The following is a 15,280-nucleotide window of genomic DNA, read 5'->3' as shown; positions in this document are numbered from 1 at the left end:
CAATGCTCGTTCTGCAGCAAAGATTTCATTTCCATTGAAAAAAGTAGTAAGATGCTCCTCTACAAAGGAGTGCTGTGAGCTTTTAAAAACTATTTAATATCTATCAAAATTATGTTCATCTTTTAAGAATTACATTGGCTTCAAATCCTGGGGTTGCTCCAGGAGCATGTTTGCTTTGTTCCTTGAGATTAGCTTTACAGATTGTCCTTGCAGTGTGTTTCAGTCAACAACTGAGCAATCCACACTGTTGAAACACCTTTTTCACAAACCCCCGGATTATTAAAACCGTGTTTGACTGTACACCAGCACGGCTCCTGTGAAGTTAATGCACCTTGACTAATTTGTGCCAAGAGGTAAGAACCACTGTGAAATCTTCACCCCCAAGTCACCAACAATTTTCACTGGTTTCCAAAGAACCAAGATTTTACCTCCTCTTTTTAGTGCTTCTCCCTGCCTTTCTACAGCATCTATTCTTTGTGTAACCAGAGGATCAGCTTCATCCCACCTAATTCCAGGCATCCAACTTCTGTTCAGTGACATCTATATATATTTATGGGAAGGAAACGGACTGCTCAGGGCAATTCAGCAGCTCCAGTGTCTCAACTACATTTGGGAAAATTGTGACAGGAGAATAATTCAAAAGAACTGGTCCAGCCTCTGAACAGAGCTGAAAATACAAATGCACAATAGCAAGAATAATGTTGATACTTTCATTATGAAGATCAGATTTCAAGAACATCCTTTACCCTTCCACTCCCTTTCTCAGGGGTGGTGTGACAAGTTCATGGGCCAGGCAGTAAGGGAGACATCCTTGTCCTCCATGGAAGAAAGGGCCTCATTCAATACCAACATGCGAGTTGCATACTCGGGTATATGCAGGTGCTGTAAAGTTATCTGACAGAGAATACATAAGAGGATTTAAAGTAGTGCTTGGGAGATACAGCCACACGATTTCCAATCCTATTATTTGTTGACAGGATTTACGAAAGCCCCTCCCACGTACTGGTTAGAAAGTTCAGCACTTCATTTCTTCCCACTCTTCTTCAGGCATCAATCTATTGCCCTCAGCTATGCATCCACACGTGTTGGCGACTTACTTAATGGCAATTCTGCAGAATTTAGACACCTGCAGAGGGAACACTGCCATCACTTCACATTATTTTTGAAGCCTCCCTGTTTGTTCTGTTTTCTGTTCTGCTTTCTATCTGCTCCAGAACCTCTCACAAGCATGTTGACATGAGCATGCTGCGTTACAGCAGCTGTCTGCAGCCATGCAAACCAGGTGACATGGCTGTAGAGCAGACCATGCTTCACACTTCTCAATTTTCAAGCCTTCACAGGACAGAACTGCTTTGTTCCCCGTCACTTCTGAAAGATCTGTTCAGCAAAGACTCCAAAAAGTTACTTGATTCATCCCAAAGCTGGTGAATTACACATAAACACATCAACCAGTATTTATCTATGCTGTCCTTAAAAACAAAATAACCGGTCTGGGCAAGCATAGTACTTACAGCATTAGCAGTAGAAAACTTTGCTGAAGTCTGATCTAAGTATGCCTGTCTGCAGGTATACATAGACACTTAGAATAGAATTACAGAATCATTAAGGTTGGTAAAGATCACTAAGATCAAACAGTCAACCTCTAACCCACTAACCACATGCCCACTGAACCATGCTCCTCAGTGCCACATCTACATTTCTTGAGCACTTCCAGGGACAGTAACTCCACATCTCCCTGGGCAGCCTGTTCCAACGCATCACCATTCTTTCTGAGTTTTTCTTGACAACCTGTCTGAACCTCCCTTAGTGCAAGTTAAGGCCGTTACCTCTTGCCAAGTCTATCATACCTTTTCACAATGAGCATAAGGAATTTTTTCTCCCTCTCTGTGGCACATTTTCCACATATCCTAAGATGATATAAATCCTCAGTTTTCTTTGTCCCAAACTAAATTACACTCACTAGTTCTTCTGTGATTCTGTGATTCCAGTGTTTAACATTTAGAGGCAAAACAAAAACCTACTGTCATTCCCATCTGGACTCCCTTGTTGACATCTATCATTTGTGTTAGACAGAAGCTGAGATAAGGCTCCCACAACACCAGAGAAGATGAAAGGAGTGTCTTACAGTTCATAGAATCGTTTGATCTGGAAGGGACTCTTAAAGGTCATCTAGTCCTACTCTCCTGTAACGAACAGGGACACCCACAGCTTGATCATGTTGCTCAGAGCCCAGTCCAGTCTGACTTGAATGTCTCCAGGGACTGGACATCTATCAGTTCTTGGATTCTTCCCACAGTTGTGCTTGCCTTTGCCATAATAAGGAAATGTCCACTCACATGTAGTTTGTGATGGAAAAACTGAGGGCTTGGTCAACTAATTATGCCTAATTATTCCCTTTTTGAGCATTGCACTTTGGGGTGTTTCATCCCAAGTGTACTTTGCAGGAGTATTTAAAAACTTGACCTTAATGTTCTGCAGAGAGTTCCCAAATTTATCAAGAATTCTGATCCTCTTACACAAACCATCTGAAGCCCCTTCTATAACTGTTATAGCCTACAAACTATGCAAGATGTATTCAAATCCAGCAGCCAAAACCTTGGTGAAAATACAGAAGTGAACCAGACCAACTAGACTTTAATTAATATATGCCCATGACTGACTTGCTTATTGACACGATGACTATTTTCTGTGCATTTTCAACCAACTATGAACATACTTGCAATGACTTTGTCTGGAAGACACTCTCTTTCTGTCTCAGCAATAACACACCAGGGTATGTTGCATACCTCTTGTATCTACCATGAGAATGGAGGACATGAATTTATCATGGAAGCAACCCTGTACATATTTAAAGCTGTCTCTCACCACAGTCTGCATACACAAATTCAGCCTGGCTGAGTTTTTCTTGTTCTGAGATCATCTCTGGAGTTTCCTTTCATGCAGCTTTCATGTTCAGAGCACAAAATACAGTGCTATTTCCATTCCTGACTTTCCATCAGGTCACAAAGCAGTTTCACCTTTTCTTTTTTTAATTGGACTTGTAAAATACGTCCCCTTAGATTGATTTGGGGGATTTCTTGCCTCTCTCATGAAGAGACCAGGGACAAACACTTGCTCATCTTCTTTCACCACAGCCAGCTATAATCTCTATCACAGGAATCCTACAGACTTTGACAGGAATAACTGGGTTTTGCCTGGATGTAGAAAGCCAAGCCAAATGCAAAGAACAGCCCTTTCAGGTTCCCTGCTGAGCTCAGCCGACACACAAAATAGAGTGCTAAGTTTAAGAGGAGTTTTAAAAACTTCTATGGATTTTGGAATATTTCCTGGGGACATCCACTGGTGCTTTTCAAGAGTATTACACAAACTTGGAGGAAAAATTACCTCTGTGTCAGGCGGTTACATAGCAGTATCTATGGAAAGGGAAGGAATCACTCACCTCACCCCATTTAGTGGAAAGAAAAAAAACAATCACCACTAGAGAAAGTACATCAAGGCCTCCATCAGTAGCCCATCACAACATTTCTCCACGTAGCTGCATCACACAAATATTCAGGTAGTCCATTTTCCCCTCCACACAGTAAGAACTTAAATGAAAAGGAGCCCAAGAAGAGCAGCACAGAACAGTATTTTTTATCACCTCAAGTAAATCTTTTTCTTTCTGTATCGTCAATTCAGGCAGCAAAAACCATTGTGCACCATCTCAGCTTTTCCTGATTCACTGCTTTAGGCTGCAGTTCTTTGTCTCGGTCATTCTCCATCTTTTCCCACAGTCACTGACAGGAAAAGGGCAACGAGCTTCCAGCAAGTCCTCCTTAGCACATCTTGACATATCTGCCTTATTCTCTGACACAGTTCACTGTCATCTTTGCCCTCTGAAGCCATTCCTTTTGAATTTACTAGTTTTCTTCTGTCATCTCAAAATGCACTAAAAAGACTTCAATTTGGCTTAAAAACACAGTCTCCAAACCTAAATTATTTCCTTCACAAATGAAATTTCTTCAATATTCAACCCCTCTGACCAACTTTTGCCACTGAGTAGTGTAATTGTGCTCTGTGCTAACACCCATACTTTTGCGCTGTCAACACTGCTTTTGGCAGTAGTTTATCCCTAAAACTTTCACCTCTCCAAAACCTGGAACAATGCGTTTCTATTTCATGTCTGTTCTTTCTTGTGGGTCACAGCTGTGTTCAGTCCAGAGACTTCAAAGCATATTCTTGCCTTGTATCTTGCTGTTCAATAGCTCAACTCAGCAGATGCAAATCATTATTGCTGCATAGATTTTAAGAATTTTCTACCACAATTTCTTTCTATTAATCTGAGAACATAGAGTTTTACTGTGCAGAACTGACTCCTTGGTTTCTTGAAGATTGTAGACAAAAGCAGCCAAAAGTAGATTTAAAATACACGTTGAATGGATTCATTAAAATATCAAGACAGGTTCTTCCAAAGCACGTTTTCCTCCAAACACACATTTTCCTCAGGGCAGCCCTGCCTTTTGCTGAACTCTCACTGTGCATTACACCCACTTCTTGATAGCTGCTTCTTTCTCTCCCAGACTGACATCTTTGATCTTACTGGTGAAGAAGGAGCCAGCCTTCAGTCAGTTCAGCCTGCCTCGGCAGGTGGCTTCTTTACTACAGCCATCTGTGCTGTACCACGGCCAGCTGATCCTTTTCTTCACTGGTACATAATGACTCTTATTTTGAACCCAAATCCTCAGGAGCTAAATGTAATTGAGCGCTGACTGATGGGCCTGGAGCATGGGCACTGCTTCCAGGTTCTGTTCAGCTCAGTCCGTGCACTCCTGGTGGACACGTACGTTCTTGGACCTTGCAAGAGATGGCTCCATCACCTACAACAAGACCTCTGCATCCTCATCGCTTGTCGAAAGGGAATTTATTCCAGTTCAGTATGCAGACAGCCTGATGGCAACCTGTTGTATAGCAGAGGGAAAATAGGAACAGGAAACCTCACATATAGAGCAGTGGGACCTTGGTAATACTATTGAATTACATGTTTTGACAAAGAAGTTTTCTTCTTTATCTGATATGGAGGCAGAATAGGGGCAGGGGCAAGTAAATCAGATTAACGGAACAGAGACATTTATTCTTGGTATGCAGCTTAACCTAACTAATCAGAAATTTTCTTCTTCATTTATTTTGCAAAAATTGCATCTGATTCAAATTACTAAAGAAAAGCAGCTTGGGTTCCAGTACATGATAGGATATATAGCTGCTTTAGCCTTTAGCAGTCTGTATTTTCATCTACAAATAACTGAAATATCCCAGATTTGAAAGATCTGCCTTTGTTTCCAAGACTGCCATCTTGTGACTCCTGAACCACCTTCATCGGTGCCACAAGCCTGGCTGCAGCAGCATAGCGAGCAGCTCCGCACCCTGCCTGTACTTCAGCCTGTGCCCTGCTGCATTAAGGTGCACACACACCAGTGCTACACTGCAAACAGCCCTGATGTAGCATTTCTCACATTACCAAGAAGAGGCTCAGAAGGCTCCCAATGGCCAGGAAGAGCTGCAGAAAGGCTCAGTGTGCTCCATTCACAAACCTGCATGAGGTAAACCTGGGAGAGAGGGAGGCGGGAGAAGCCAAGTTCACCTGCCAGGTGGGCACTGCAAACAATTTGGATAAATTTTCATAGGTGAAACATTACTTTTCTGCATGGAAGAAAAGTTCACATCCGACAGTTACACGCTCTACAGCAGTTTTGCTGGGAGCAATCAGAGCCTTTTTTAAGTCTGTCTTGATAGATTCATTTCCTCAAAAAAGTATTGAAGTGACATTCCCAACACACAAGCGCTGATATAAGGAAGTGTTTGCATGTGGGTTCTGTTTGCAATGAGCTGATAGGCAAGAATCATGCAGCTTACTCTATAGAAGCTAAGCACGATGTAAAGTACACCAGTCATTCCTAACTCAGGGTGCTGGGAACTGAAAACAGCATCTGTCATATTCTGCACTGAAGGATCCCCCAGAAACTGAGCAAGAGCAGGTTAGAGGAGCTCTTAGATGAAGATGGCTGAAGCCTTGAGGAATTTCTTTGCTATTTAATAGGGTTGAAAACACTGTCACATGTTCCTGAAGGATACTTTCAGATTGCTCTCTGGCATCTTGTCATTTGTTTTCTCAAGGTCCTCATCAAAAAGAATTCTCCTAATATATCTCTTAGGCACATACTCAAAGCAAAATCCCTTTTTACACAATGTAAAGCTTTTCTATCTAGACCTTCCTTAAATACAGAAAGATAATAAACTTTTTTCCTCCCTCCAACTGAGTTGCCAGATTTCCTTTCCTCATTAACGCTGTATAATATGCCCTTGACTTGCAGCCTTGCTAAACTTGAAGAACTTTTTTGTAATACAGTTACGAAGTTTGTTTTAGAGAAGAAACAGAGAGCATTCAATCTGTCAGAACAGCAGTTCAAGCCTGCAGTTTCCTGCATTTTTGCCACTGAAGACAGCAGACCTGATCCCGCAGCTCTAGAAAACTCTAGAAAACCTACTGAGTTTGAATGGAAATTTTTGAATAATCAAGGACTTGGGGTGAAATACAGCTTCAAATCCCTGCTATGCTGTCCAAGGGCACAATAAATTGCTCTCATGTCAGGAGACTAATGAAGACAAAGGGAAAGGAATCCTCCCCTCAGTCTGGTGCTGCTAATGAGTTGATAGGGTTACAGCAGCAGTCAAAGCACCTACGTACCCTCAAAAGGAGGATGTTCCAGTGAGAGCAAAGCTAAACCAGAATTAAACACTGTCAAAGAAAAACATCCTCTACATACACTGCTGAATATTAACTTACTATCAGGTCAGCCAGCCACAACCTATTGTAGCTCAGACCCTCCACGGAGGAAATCTCAGTGACAGTACTGAGTTGATGACAATAAAAGATGGGTCAGAAAGCACAGCTAGCACAGCACAGCCTCGATTCCAGTCAGTTTTTAAAATTCTCTTCATTTTCAGACTTCTTATTTCTGAATACTCTCAGCATCATCACAGGACTGAGTTTCTGAACCCAGAAGTCATTTTTCAGGGCACTAGCTGTACCAACTACAGTATTATTTATCTTAGTCTAGAAGCACAACGTAACCCATGTTCATTCAGCCAAGGGAGTCCTATTTCTGAACATCTCCATCCACACAGGCTCTGCAAACATGCCCTTTTTTCCAGCACATGCCAGAGTAAACAAAGATTCATTTCAAAGTCAGGAAGCTGACAAAACCTAAAACTGACCAGCTCGAAACTGCGCCTGACATTTCTACTGCTAATAGTCTTGGTTACTTAGACTACTTAAAAACTGATATTTTGTTGTCTGGTTCAAGATCTGCAAGTTACTCTCTTTAGTCAGATTACACAGTTAACAAATGCTATACTTTATTTTTCAGTTAGTTGTTGCATTCACCACCAAGCAAAAATGCCTCTCCACACTATCTCACCTTATCACATTTTACTATTAACAACAGGCTGTGTAATGAAAGCAGAAACTCAGAGAAGAAGCCATCAACATAAATAAGCTGTAGGGCAAATGGAGAGAAAGGAAAAGCAGTTATGAAAATGTCCTAAAAGCCTGTTCTGTGAGGAGAGCATGCAAATATTACAGAATAATACACCTCAAGGTAATTGCTTTTAAAATCTTCCCCCCTGTTGAGTTGCTGAGGAGACAAACAACCTGTGCTTCAGGGTTCACATATTCTAGACACAAGCAGCATCCCAAGCTTCAGTTTACAAAAAAAGAAGAAAAAAAAAAGCAGAGATGAGGAGTTGGGCAAAGAGTAGGAAAAGAGCAGGAAAAGAGTCAGAGGCAATATTTGGCACCTGTACTAATTGTGAAGTCAAAGCTTCAGTCCTGGCAGACCTTCTCTCAGGTTGCTGGGGGAACATAATAATCGAGAACCCAGCTGGAGAAATGGAGGAGATATAACATGGAAACAGAACAGGCAGTGATGATGGAGCGCTGTTTTTGCCACAGGTTAAATCCGACAGTGGGTAGCACTTGGAGTGAGAGAACAGCTCAATTAAACCAGAAAAGAAGGCAATCACTTCATAAATAGCAAGACAGGCACTGTCAATCTGCATGTCATGAACCAGGTAACGATGAAAAAATACCCAGTTTTCCACCTGATCTGGATGTGTTTCTACCACACAAAATATACCATACTATGTACTACTGCTGATGCCAAGACTCATGCTAAGGTCTCCATTACTGTTTGCATCGACTAACGAGCTATTTTTCTTACAACAGTCTTCTCAAATGTTACTAATAAAAGCCTCTCCTGCTGCTCTGACAACACTCTGCACTGCTCAGCCCAAATCACACTAACTCCTTGTTCTTGCAGTCTCCTGAACCTTTCCCTGCCCATTTCCCACCCACCACGTGGCTCTGCATCTTTCCTTTCACTGCTAGTCTTACGTCTGTCTCCTACTGATCCCTTCTCTCCAGGCTGCCATCTATCTTCATCTGCTCCCACAGAACACATTATTCTTACAAGACTATTCATCATCCAGCCCTACATTTTTGAGTTTCGTTTCCTTAACACCTTCTTACCACATGTACTGCAATCCTTATTTTGTTTTCAGAGAAGAGTTTGTGATAATCAGCCAAGCCCTCTGATGCTTTGCAGCTATAGTTCAACTAGAAAAACATTCCAAATCTTCTTGTTTCTCTTCTTAAAAAAATACAAAAAACAAACTTTCGTGTAATACAGAGGAATTAGCAAGTAATCTAGCATCCATCACTGCGCTTGTTGCCTTTCCAACATCTTTGCATTGCATAAACTGGATGCATTTCAGGAAAATGACTTATTAATTCAAGTCTTATTAATTCAAGTTCTGTGCAGTTGGGGGCTCAACACGTAGAAGTGAGTTAACATTGAAAACGTTCACAGTTGTTATACTCATTTAAAGAATTGGCTCTGACATCCATGAATGAAATATAGCTACCTCATACTTCATGCCAGCAAAAGCACTTGAAGAAAAACATGAGGGGATGAGATACTAGTAGAGACTTTAGTGATTCTTCAACTACTCTAGAATCCTGGAGCTTAAAGTAGATACGTATCCATCAGAGTCCTAATCCTTCTGGAGGTACAGCAACATATACTAGTCCCCTCCAAATTTCCACAGAATCGTAGGGGTTGGAAGGGGCCCGTGGAGGTCATCTAGTCCAACCCCCTGCTAAAGCAGTTCCCTACCGCTGGTCACACAGGAAGGCATTCAGACTGATCTTGAATACCTCCAGAGAGGGACGGATGCTCCACCACCTCTGTGGGAAATCTGTTTCAGCACTCCATCACTCTCACAGTCAAGTTTTTCCTCGTGTTCATATAGAACTCTATAAAATGTTCCAGTTTCTGCACACTGTCCTTTGTTCTATTGCTGCACATCACCAAAGAATCCGCTCCTCCTCTACTTGACTCCCACACTTCAGATCTTTATAAACAGTGCTGAGATCCCCTCTGAGCCTTCTTACCTCCAGACTGAATAGCCCCAGATCTCTCAGTCTTTCCTCATACAGGAGATGCTCCAGGCCCCTCTTCATCCTTGCGGCCCTCCACTGGACTCTCTCTAGAAGTTCCCTGTCTTTCTTGAACTGGGAGCCCAGAACTGAACACAAATCCACACATGGTAAAATCTTCCTACACCAAGATTAAACTAAAACCCCACGTTGGCACCTGCAACAGCAAAGCACCAGGACAAAAGATATGTCAAACATCCCTTTCAGTTTACCTGTGTGGGAGGCTGATCTCAATATATACATGAGAACTTTAAACACACAACAGCACTAATACCATATAACACAGAAAACTAAGAAGCCTGTGCCCTTGATCCTTATAACATTAGAGACGTAAATGGGATTGAGCTACTTACATAGATACCTTCAGGACAAAATTAATTTTGGAAGAGAATTATTAATTTTACATTAAGTTTATGTACCTAAAGAGTAAGCAATTCAAAGCATCTGCTATGTTGTGATCACACAAAAGCCTTCCCCTTTGGATGTCCAAGATGTCCCTTGGGCAGGACACATTCCTACACCACGAGACAGTACAGGCATCAGGGAATAAAGCAGAGTAACATCCCGCCACTGCCTGCACGAACTCAGACCACAACCAGACCTCATTCAGTTCAGTCCCTGGGAAAGCATGCTCCTGCACGCTACAAATCACAGCACTTTCCAACCCTACTTCAAAACTTACCCTCATTCTAATTTAATTAATCACTGAGGTATCCTCCCAGTCTGTCACACAGGTAGCCATGGAGAAAGGCAAAGCTTCTTGTTTCTTCTTCAGTTAAAGCTTTTTAAGGAAAAGAAAGCTGTTTAAGAACAATCATTGAGTTTCTCCTCCTTCCAAATATTACTTTCCACTTTTAGATCACAGTGTGTCATCTGGATGAGCACCTTATCAGTAGCCAACAGGGGAAATTCAGTGTTTGTATTTATATTTGCATTTATATGGCATTTTCATACACTGTATCTCAAACCACTGACAGAGCAATGAATCACAGACCTGGGGAGGGGTGCCTACATGCATCATGGCAGCAGCTTCGCATGAGCAGTACAGCTGGAAACGCTTTGGGTGCTAATTAATCTTGGCTGCTACTAATCCACAGAGAGGAGAGCCTGGCCCGACAGATCTGGCTCTGTGTTACAGTTTGGAAGGGAGCTCAGAGAAACAGAATCAAAAATTTGCTTTGGGAATATCTGACGTAGCTTTTCATGCAGAGGATGGGACCAGCACATGCTCTCTAAGGACAGCATGCATCACAGACTGACTAAAGCACTGTTGTATACCACAGGGTTCAAGTAATTTTTTTCCTTCATTTGGGCATACAAACCCAAGGGCAAAGTCTGGTGCCTGAGTTGCGACAACTCCCACTAACAATACAAGCTGAGGGACAAAATGATTGAGTGTAGCCCTGCCAAGAAAGACCTGGGGTACTGGTGAATAGCAGCTGGATGTGAGTCAGCACTGTGCCTTCGCAGCCCAGAAAGTCAACCAGATCCTTGGAGCAGCATGGCCAGCAGGGTGAGGGAGGGAATGCCCTGGCCCTCTGCTCTGTGCTGTGAGACTCTTTACCTGGAGTACTGTGTACACATGTGTAGTTTTCAGTACAGGAGAGACACGGAGCTGTTGGAGCATGCCCAGAGGAGGGTCACAAAAATTATCCGAGGGATGGAACACCTCCCTGTGAGAACAGGCTGAGAGCTGGGCTGTGCAGCTTGAGACCTGAGAGCAGTCTGTGAGTATTTGAAGGGGGGCTGTAAGAAAGAAGGGGACAGACTCTTGAGCAGGGTCTGCTGTGACAGGACAAGGAGAAGTGGTTTCAAACTAAAAGAGGCGAGATTTGGACAGGATATAAGAAATAAGTTTTCTACAATAAGGGTGGTGAGGCACTGGCACAGGTTGGCCAGAGAAGTGGTGAGTGACATCCTTGGAGACACTCAAGGTCAGGCTGAACAGGGTTCTGAGAACCTGATGGAGCTGTGGGTGTCCCTGTTCACTGCAGAGGAGTTGGACCAGATAACTTTAAAAGATTCCTTCCAAATGAAATAATTCTATGATTCTCTGAATCATTCATTTAGTGTGGAGACATACTAAAATCTCATTGAGTTTACTTCTGATAGAAAAAATAAATAAACAGAAAACAAAAAACCAAAAACACACAACACTACTCAGCTCTCAAAAGATGCCAAAAAAAAAAACCTCTGCCCCAAAAAAACTATAAAGTTCAGTCTGTTCAGAATCTGGCTCTAGATGTTTGCTAAACCTGGATATGGCTTGCAAAAACAAAAGGATCAAAACAGATCATGTGGTTCTAATTCCTCTTTCATTCAGTGCCAGTGCCTCTGCAGACCTGGGCTGACTGCTGTGCTGTAGGGACCAACCCAGTGATCATGCAACTAATAACACGTCAACTTAGGATGTGCAAATAAGCTTGTTTCCCACAGAAACTGTGACACTTCCAGGGTCACAGAACCTGCCCTGCAATGCTGGCAGGGAGTAATTGCTGTATTCATGAGAAAGTTGGGATTCCCACGGGACAGCCCCTTTCATGCAACTGAAAGGAGTGGGAGCATCTCCTAACACCTCCTGTGCCTCCTGCAGAAGGTTGCCTCATCAGGGCCAGAATAATTCATTTTTCTCATTCCTCATCAGCCCCCACTCGTTCTGTCCCTCTCACTCCACCAAACTCAGTAGTGCTACTGAGGCTGCAGGCTGATCTGATTAATTGCTCTCATTACCAGCTCATTTTTTTTAATTTCCATTCATTTTAAGGCAGAATTTTTATCTTGAACTCCAATTGCAATTAGTAAAAGCAGCGATAAGTGTGAAAGCAGGACCTGCTGGCTGGCAAGAAATGACCACTTCACCAAAGAGAGAGAAATGCTAAGGGCAGGCCCTTAGAAGGCGCAAGAAGTTGCAGGGGGAGCAGCAAGCAGCAGCACCTCACATCAACACTGCAGCCCTTCTTCTGCCCTGGGTGCTGTTGCAGGGAGGAGAGAAGCAATGAGGACCCGACATAAAGGGAGAGGGCAGGCAAGGGGGGCTGTGAGAAAGAAGGGGACAGACTCTTGAGCTGTTGTGACAGGACAAGGGGAAATGGCTTCAGACTAAAAGAGGGGAGATTTAGGTTGGATATAAGGAAGAAGTTTCTCATGATAAGGGCAGTGAGGCACTGGCACAGGTTACCCAGAGAGGTGGTGGTGCCCCATCCCTGGAGACACACAGGGTCAGGCTGGGCCGAGCTCTGAGCACCTGATGGAGCTGTGGGTGTCCCTGTTCATCGCAGGGGGATTGGACCAGGTGGCTTTTGAAGGTCCCTTCCAACTCAAACGATTCCATGATTTGATGAAGTTTCTTTACAGAAATGGCACACTCCCAGCAGGATTTTCTGTGAGAGACGGTGAAAAGTGTATAAGCACCAAACATGGGTGAATCAGAGCATTTCCTGTGGACTTACTATAAGTGTGGAAAAAATAGCTTTTTTTTCACTTGAATATTGACAAGCACAGGTTGGAATAGAATGAATGAGAACATAAACTTGAGGGAAATCTCAGTTAGTACCTTCCTCAGGAGAACACCATTCCCTTCCCATATCCCTGTCTCCACATAAACTTGAAAAATTAGGGAAACAGAAGCTTGTTTTTTTTCCGAATGGAGCAAAGGTTGAAGTCACTGAATACAGCACTCCTAAGCTATTATTCAAATGCACTATCAGAAAAGAAGGAGAACGATGATTTTTCCTCAAGGATTGCTCTCAGTGAGTGCAGTACTCACAGAAGAGGTATTTTTCTACATCAGACCCAGACGTGCAGGCTTACCCCTCTATCACTACCATTCAGCTGTGCAGTGGTGTAATTGATAATTTAACTTATCTTACCTTGCCCTGGCAGATTCAGGAGTCATCCTGTTGCTATAATGAGTGTGTTCAAAGTGTCTGTCTCACAAATTAGAGGTTCTTAACAGCCATTCCTGATTATGGAATAAGGAAGAATAAAGTCTGTCTCATTACTGTTTGAAAAATGCTAGCAGGATGAGAAAGAGTAGAAACAGGGTATTGCCGTAAATCTCTGAATACACAGAGGCAGATCAGCAAGAGATTCCCATTTTCCCCAAATTTCCCACTTCATCACCATCGGAAACAATTCAAGAAAGGACATTGTGAGCCACAGGCATCATATCGCTCCTCCAGATATGAAAATGGAGTTTAAAAAAAAAGCAAAAATACGAGGCCTGAGTCTCATTCTCCTTCCAGGATAGTTTCTAAAGGCAATAAAGGTAGTTAGCATTCTTCCTGTAGTAACTAAAAAGAAATTATAGTTTACACCATAGGCCACATGTAAAATTATGCTAAACTGAAACACTGGAGCACCTAATACAATAATTTTGCAGTTATTAAGTACCTACTGAACTCTATCTGCAGGACCCAGAGATTTTTTGCATTGCATAAAGGATATGGTATTCCTGAATTTCATGAAATGAAGAATTAACTGCATGCTCGGTAAACAGCACATCTGCCCTGACCTTCCCTGTTGCTGGTTGGCATCCATTTAGGGATGCCTGACTAATAACTGGTTCATCTCCAGTTCAGCTCGTGATCGCTCAGCTGCTCTGCACTGAGATATGCTCATAAAATGCCCAAGAGATAGGCTGGACCCAGCTCATACTATTAAAATTAGAAACTGCTATTGAACAAAAACCAAGTTTACCACCCCAGTTCTTTGGAACCAAGCTCTTCATTTCCTACTTTTTAATTTTTGCCAACTGAAGTTGTTTCTTCATGATTCCCAGCACGCGAATCCTAAGTTCTCCAATACGACAGGCTGTGGCTTAGTTTTGAGAGAGGCACTTCTCCCAGAACGCCCCACAATCAAATGCATCCTGTCCAATTCCTGCTAATCACAGCCCTGCCCTTAATCACATTGCCTCTTCCAGCTAAACCCACGTGGCATTACGTGTGGGGATTCTTGCAGAGCTCAGCACAACCCAGTACTCAAGCGACCCAGATCACAGCTTGTTCCTCCACTTGATGATGTTTTTCTACTAACTTTCATCACTCATTAAAAACAGTGTCATAATTTGATGTACGAAAGTTTCCGAGAACTTGTGCACGTTCTGCAGGCTGCCTGATAGAAATCAGTGTCTCGGCTTAAACCTTCAATTTGCAGTCTGAGAACAGCTTGAGAAACACCACAGTGTTATAAAGACAGATCAAGGATGTGCCTTTTCTCTGAAGCTCTCTCTCTGCTTTTTGAAGGTACGAATGAGTGGAAGATGTTTTCCATTAAAGATTTAAACCAGGTGGAACACGGCGGTTGTGAGAATAAGGCTGCTCGGAGAGTAAACAGCGAGGAGAGAACGCCTCTGTGAGCTCCACACCTCGCTTTTATTTACAGCAGACGGCCTCTATGGAGAGAAGGGAAACTGCAAATCTCTGCAGACCTCAGCGGGAGCCTCCTGAGGTGCTGTGCCAAAGCAATCCCCACACCTGCCCGCCACGTTCCAGCCCCACGAATCCCCATACCTTAATGAATATAATGTGCTTTTTGCTGCCTTTTGTCATTAATAGCACTCCTGCTTCCCAGCAGTCCTGCCAAACAGTGGCAAAAGGCACGATAGGCAAGCACTTGGATGCTCTCATTAAAAACTTCCCATGGCTTTAATGATATTTAATGGAGAAATACCTCTAACATTTCTGGCTACTTTCACTTTATTCGAACCTTCAAAGCTTGTATGCCTTCAAAGAGAATTTCCACTTC

The sequence above is a fragment of the Lagopus leucura genome, unplaced genomic scaffold (genome assembly GCF_019238085.1).
Source record: "Lagopus leucura isolate 7727_CA_CO unplaced genomic scaffold, USGS_WTPT01 Super-Scaffold_100016, whole genome shotgun sequence".
In the NCBI taxonomy this organism is placed as follows: domain Eukaryota; kingdom Metazoa; phylum Chordata; class Aves; order Galliformes; family Phasianidae; genus Lagopus; species Lagopus leucura.
This window is presented reverse-complemented; position numbering follows the sequence as displayed.